The sequence below is a fragment of the Miscanthus floridulus genome, chromosome 10, assembly GCF_019320115.1.
Source record: "Miscanthus floridulus cultivar M001 chromosome 10, ASM1932011v1, whole genome shotgun sequence".
Taxonomy (NCBI): domain Eukaryota; kingdom Viridiplantae; phylum Streptophyta; class Magnoliopsida; order Poales; family Poaceae; genus Miscanthus; species Miscanthus floridulus.
In genome coordinates this window covers 92,141,450-92,147,959 of record NC_089589.1, presented here as the reverse complement: position 1 = coordinate 92,147,959, position 6,510 = coordinate 92,141,450, and the positions used below count along the sequence as shown (strand labels likewise).

At 41.0% G+C, this 6,510-nt stretch overlaps 1 long non-coding RNA gene across 2 annotated transcripts; it reads left to right on the top strand.

The window, feature by feature from the left end:
• Window positions 1–1,189: 1,189 nt before the first annotated feature.
• LOC136485101 (uncharacterized) lies at window positions 1,190–5,926 on the top strand. Of its 2 annotated transcripts, XR_010766318.1 has the most exons (4): window positions 1,190–1,519; window positions 1,607–1,720; window positions 4,422–5,505; window positions 5,665–5,926. It is a non-coding gene; the product is annotated as an uncharacterized lncRNA (long non-coding RNA). The 2 variants fall into 2 exon arrangements; XR_010766317.1 differs by lacking the exon at window positions 4,422–5,505 and having other exon boundaries at window positions 1,202–1,519; window positions 5,665–5,921.
• Window positions 5,927–6,510: the final 584 nt, after the last annotated feature.

Sequence of the window (6,510 nt, the reverse complement as noted above, 5' to 3'; positions counted from 1 at the left end):
ATGAGTAGTTTTAATCATGTCTTTTCATGTGCATCACCTAATCATGAACATATTCTGGTCACATGAAAAGTTGCATGTTGTTTTGGATCAAAAAGTAAGAAATGATAATTTCTGCTTTGCTTAAAAACACTTTTGTTAATTGAGTAGAAACATGTGATGTTAACTAAACCTTGCATTCATGTTTAAACAACTTTAGTTCAACTCTTGAACAAAAAATAGTTAGGGTTTAAATTTGAAAATGTGAAGAAAGTGCTTAAAAAATATCCAAGACCGTAGCTTAAGCCTTTCTCATGATCCCTTTTTGCTTAATTTGTAACTTTGCTTTTTATTCAAAATATGAAAGATTTGTCTAAATAAAAGTTGTAGAGTAGGTCATGTTCTTGAAACTTTGTTTCTGCATCATCCTCTGTTTCAGCTTTTAAGTGCTTCAAACAGTGGCTTCAAGTTTGAGTTCAGTGCTATGTTTTCCTCGCTTGTCATTTTGGCTAAGTTCTGAAAAACAGTAATTATGTTCAATCTTTGGTGATTTATTAAAACAGTTTTCATAAATAAAATTTGTGCAACTTTGTTTCTATAATTTGTTATGAAGTTTGTACTTCGATACTATGCTAGTGGTTGGATTGTTTGATCAATGTTTAGCCACTAATTAATTACTCAAAGTTGCTTGATCAAAACTGTTTTCGGCCTGTCAAGATCTGTCCAAGTCCTTGATTTGCAGTTTGCATGATTCCATGTTTGAGTGTTTGTGGTTTGTAAAATTGTGTAGCAACTGCTCTCAAAACCTTAATAAGAATTCTAGTCCAGCTTGTGTACAGCAACCTTTGTTTAACGATCAAGAACTAGTTTGGCCTCTAACCTAGCAAAATAGAGACCCTAAGATCCAACCCAGTACTCTTTTAAAGTTCCAAATTTTGGCTAAGTATTGAAACTGAATTTTTCAGTTTCCAGTTTTCATGTAGCCATATTTGGGATTTTATATTTTTCAAACCAGCCCGTTTATGACCAAACTCCTTTAAGAAAAGTTGCAGTACTTATGTATATCTACAATAAGGAGCAATTGGTTTGGGTTTGGCTAATCTGATTGGGAGAAAAATGCCGGTCAGGCACGAACAGTAACCCCGAGCAGCAGCTTCTCAGGCTGCTCACCGCCGTGTCCGTTTGGCCACCTTCCCGGCGCTTCTCGCGCCCGGGCACATAGTCGCCCACCTGTACAAGCTCGTGCGACGCTAGCGAAGCCGAGAAGTATCGCACGCGCACTTTTTAAATCACCAAATACCGGCCACCGTCTCCTTTTTCTTTTTCTGCGCCATCGCAGAGCAGCTCCACTCGCCGGCCAATTTCGTCGCCGTCGAGCCGCCCCCGTCCAATTCATCTCACTTATAGCATAGCCTCATCCTTGCGCGTCGTTTGCACCCGGTTGCGACATCTCTACCGGCCGGAGTCGTCCGTGCGCCGGAGTTCCACCGCGGTCGCCCGCCATCGCCGCCGCGAGCTCCTCTGCCATGGCCTCGCCACTCCGGTGAGCCGTTGGACCTCCCGTTTGTTGAGATAGCTTCGCCTTGATTCTGTGGTTATGATCGGCTCCTTATTTTGGTCGCTATCGCAGAGGACGCGCCGGAACGCGCCGTCGCCGCCGGTTCACATCACCGTGTCCGCCATCGTTGTCGGCAGCACCCTTCCGAGCCTCCTCCATATCGAACGTGCAGTCAATAAAATCGCGGTGAGCCCCTTGAACATCACCTAACCCTATGCTAGCCGCAGGACGCGCTGTAGTGGCCGCTCCGCCGCCGTGCCGCCATGCTGCGCGCCGCCGAGCCGCCATGGGCGTGAGCGTGTTTGCTCCACACCATAACCTGCTCAACCATCACTCTAGATCGATGCGCTGGTTGATCACGAGCACGTAGGTGTCGGCCTCGTCGCTGACAACCTCGCCGCCGCCGAGCTAGGGCCGGTTCCCCGCCGGTGCTCTGCTCTGTGATGGGCAAAGGACCGGAAAAAGTAAATAGAGAGGGTGGGGTGTTAAGTGAGAAGGAAAAGAGGAAAACAAATAGTTGTTTGAGGTTAATTGTGATTTTGTAAAAACATACGAGGATAACGAACTAACTCGGCTCGGCTCGGCTCATTCTGGCTCGTTAAGATAATGAGCTAGCTCGGCTCGGCTCATTATCCTAACGAGTCAGAAAGCCAGCTCGGTTCGGCTCATTAAAAGCTCGAGCTGGCTCGTTAAGCTCGCGAGCCAGGTATAAAAAATACATAAAATATAATATTTGCATTTATCTAAAGTTTGAGAATAATAATAATATAAAAGAAATGCATCTAGACCAGTTATCAGTTAATTTATAGGGTCTAGACCAGTTATCAGTCAATTGTAAAGTGCAAGACATGAAATAATATAAAACTAATATAAGTTTTGATATTTTTTTTCCTGGAAGCTTGGCTCGTTTAACTCGCGAGCGGCTCACGAGCTGGCTCGAGTTGGCTCGTTATAGCTAACGAGCTAAAATCTTGGCTCGGCTCGGCTCGTTATCATAACGAGCGGAGCCGAGCCGAGTCGAGCCAGCCACGAGCCGAGCGAGGTAACGAGCTTTGAGTTTTTCGTCCAGCCTTAGCTGCGCCTGCTCACGCCATTGGGCCGAGCTGGGCCACTTTGGGCCCGAAGCTCTTTTTCCTTTTTTTAGTGTTTTATTAATTCTTATAAATGTGCTGATTTTTGTAAAATGCATAACTAAATGTAGAAAAATAATAAAAATGTGAAACTTGTTTTGTTAGCTTTGTAATAATGTTCTCTATGTGATACAAGTAATTTTTGCCATAAAACAGTAATTTTTATGTACTAAAAAATGCAATAATTAATCTAATTGAGTTTTGTTGCATAATTAGTGTAGTAAAAAATAAAAGCCCAAAAATAATGAAACTTTTTGTGAATATCAATTATGTTAGTTTATGTCTCTATAAATAGTTCATGCTGATTTTGATCAAGTTAACTTGTTCAATTTAAGTTAAGCATGCTTTATGCCTTTTATATGATAATAAGTACTTAGATGTTTAATAGGTGTTTTAGGTAGTTTCTATGAGTTTTTTGAAATGCCTATGAGATCTTGTTGATATGCTAAACATATTTGAAACCACAGTTATTAGGACCGGACCGGACATCAAACCGGTGAGGCTGTCGGTTCACTGGTTCACTGGTCCAACCGTTAGGAACCGGTTGAACCGCCGGTTCAATTGTTTTGGACCGGATGAATTGGACCGCCCACAAATACTTTGAACCGGTACAACATAATGATATACAACATATAATTAGCAACATATAGTTGGTCACATATATACCGATAAGATGATAAAAACACAATTATATAACCAACTTCCAACAAATCTAGCCACAAGTCCACATTTTTTTTGGTATTATAGAGTTTTTTATAGGATATGCCAAAATATACCCATAGAAACATAGTATATGGAACACTTATTAATTAGTACAAAAAAGATCTAATAGTAATTCAAATATTCATTATTGTAAAACAATCTCAAATGCTAAAATAGAGTTTACCATTGTAAAGAGCTCGTTGAGATAGTCAAAATGGATATATCATTTGTTTAATTTAGAGATCATATAAAAAAGTTATGAAAATTTGAAATTCAAAAGGCAACACACATGAGCTGACGTTAGCAATACAAAAGTCAACAGCACATGCAGAGGCAAGGTATGCGCACTGTACAGGCTCCAAGCGCACACAGCGGCAGCAGCACTCATGCGGGCCCAGTGGTAGCTGCACAGGCGGGCACCAGGAGGCGACGCAAGGGAGCACACACGCCACCAATCCAGAGCCGAACGGTTTGACATGGAACCGGCCGGTTCACCGGTTCCTTAAAAAACCGGCCGGTTCAACCGGTTTTTAGCGGTCTGATTGCATGAACGGTCTTTTAAGTGAACCGAGCCGGTATAGTCTCTGGTTCGGTCTTTTGCCGGTCCGACCGCCGGTCCGGTCCGGTCCAAATAACTAGGTTTGAAACTAGTATGCTTTATGTTAATTATAATCTTTGCCTTCTCTACCGGAAAAGAGATATACACCTACTCGATAAAAAGAATTAAAATTTGATTACCATCTTGCCATTTCTATGATGTATGTTTAGTAGTAGAACCTTGATCAAGATTGACATGGCTAAATTTAGTGTTACCCACATCAACCCTAGTGCTTTTGTTTGATACTAAACTTAATTAGTTCTCGACAGATAAATGTTACGGTGTTGTCTTATTGCTATCTTAGCATGACAAATTCGTGTAATGTTTAGTTGGCACTTTATTCATCCATGTGCCTAGGTCAACTTTGTTATGACCTTGTCCTTATTTGCAATCGCGTGATGTTTTGATTTTGCTCTTTCTCATATGCATGCATTGCATCTTTGCATATATTATATAGGTACGCTAGATGTATGACGAAAGGGTGAAGAACGTGGTGTTGAAACCAACCAAAAGGCGATGTTGGTGAATAGATCCAGAAGATGGGAGGACCCAAGGAATACATGTCGGGCAAGAGATGCTCGCCAAGCGAATATCATCTAACAAATACTGACCTAGTGTTGAACCCCAGACAAGCCCTGGAGCATTCTAAGCCTCCTATCTCTCTTTTAAAATACACTTAAGTTTATATTTTGTATTATGCATTAAGTATAGGAGCTGAATTGAAACCATTGCTGCATGTCTTACCTTGTCTACAATATATATACATGTATCCTTACTAGTATGTATAGGTCGCTCTATGTTTAGCTATGCTTAGACCGGTAGAGGTCGGGTGATTCCTGTTGCCTGCGAGACATAGGTGGCTACTCTGACACGGTTGGCTATATTGCTATCGTGGAAAAGAACCAGGTGATAATGGATAACTAGAGACCGGATGGGATCCGGTGCTATTATGGCTGTTGTTGATGCCGGTTAGACATGTATTCTTTGATCCTGTCTATGTCATTTAATGACCGCTTCGTTGTCGGACCTTGGTTTGGATTGAAGGTACCAAACACATAACAGGGCTTGAGTTATAGTAGACCGTGAAGACGATTAGCTCATTAGGGTTGAGTATATTGGACCGTTAGCATTGCTGGGGGAGAGCCTGAAGGAAGGGGACTGTTCCAAGACCATGTTTGCTACGGGCTTTGGGTTTCGGGCAATTCATGTGAGGATGAGGATCATGAGTTTTGTGAAATGGTCCAGACTGACTGCCGAATGGAGTGAACGGTGACCCACACGAGCTAATACGGGCTCGTACGGGTGTGTGTTTGGGATTGCCCAACTGGATGTAATCGATTTGAATCGTCGTCTCTCCTTATTAGTGAGAAACTTTGTCACTGTCTAGCAGTCGTAGTAACTGATGAAACATGATGGTTCTGTTGATCATCATAATTGAATATGGTTACTACTCTGATACTTATTAATCAAATGATTGTTACAGGATAGATGAAGACTTAGCTATAATTGGCTTCACTGAACATGATGCTAAAAATTTAAAAGTAAGGACTTACATAGTAAGCTCTTTTGTAAAAGATTATGCTATTCAACTAGCTCACTAAATAAACCTTGGATATCCTTGGAGTCTTCATTTTTCTCTTGTCGGGTAAGTCTTGCTAAGTACAATTAAGTACTCAGGGTTTTATCCCACCCTACTGCAGGTGAAGTGTTCTATCTGTTGAAGATGGTGACTAAGTGTCGGTGGGCTCGGCTATTCTGTATTTGCTTCTCATCTATGCTTTTATTGGAGGGTGTTATTAGAGCTAGCAATATGATTCAAAATTATGATTTGGTAATTATTTCAAAGTTATGTTGTTTTAACCTATTGGATTTCAAACTGAATTTGTATTAATTACTTGTGACCCTATTGTAATATTATTTTCGATGTAAACTCTGTGTATGTGATATGTATTTGTTTAATCAAATGCGATCTTGGTTATGAAGTTGATTTATCGAGGTCTTCGTGGTACTCGACGGACTACCGGGTTTATATAAGTAACGGTATTCGTATGTCAACGTGTTTAAAGAGACAGTCATACTTAAAATATTGTAAAAATTGGACGGTTGTGTCACCAGAAATGCCAAGTTCGAATAGCCGGCTTGCATCCACTGCTCGAGCTCATCGACGACGCTCTTGCCCAGCTGCATTGGGTTCTTGTTCTTGTTTCTGAAAATTCTAGCGTTTCTCGACCATCCTATATGCTATACTCTACACGTGCAAAAGTCTAGCTAACTAAACTGCATGCATGCATGCATGGACGAAACGCATGACGACGGCGACAACAATCTTCACCTTGGTCGCTTGATCTTATTAGCCTAGTTTATCATCCAACGTACACGGTTTTCTCTCACGTACGTACAGTGTTTGCAATTGGCATGGGTCATGGATGGGTACGTACCTAATCCATTCATTCTAAATTATAAGTTATTTTGACTTTTTTTATTCATCTATTTTGGTATGTATCTAGATATAATATTATATCTAGATGTATAGTGAAATAAATATA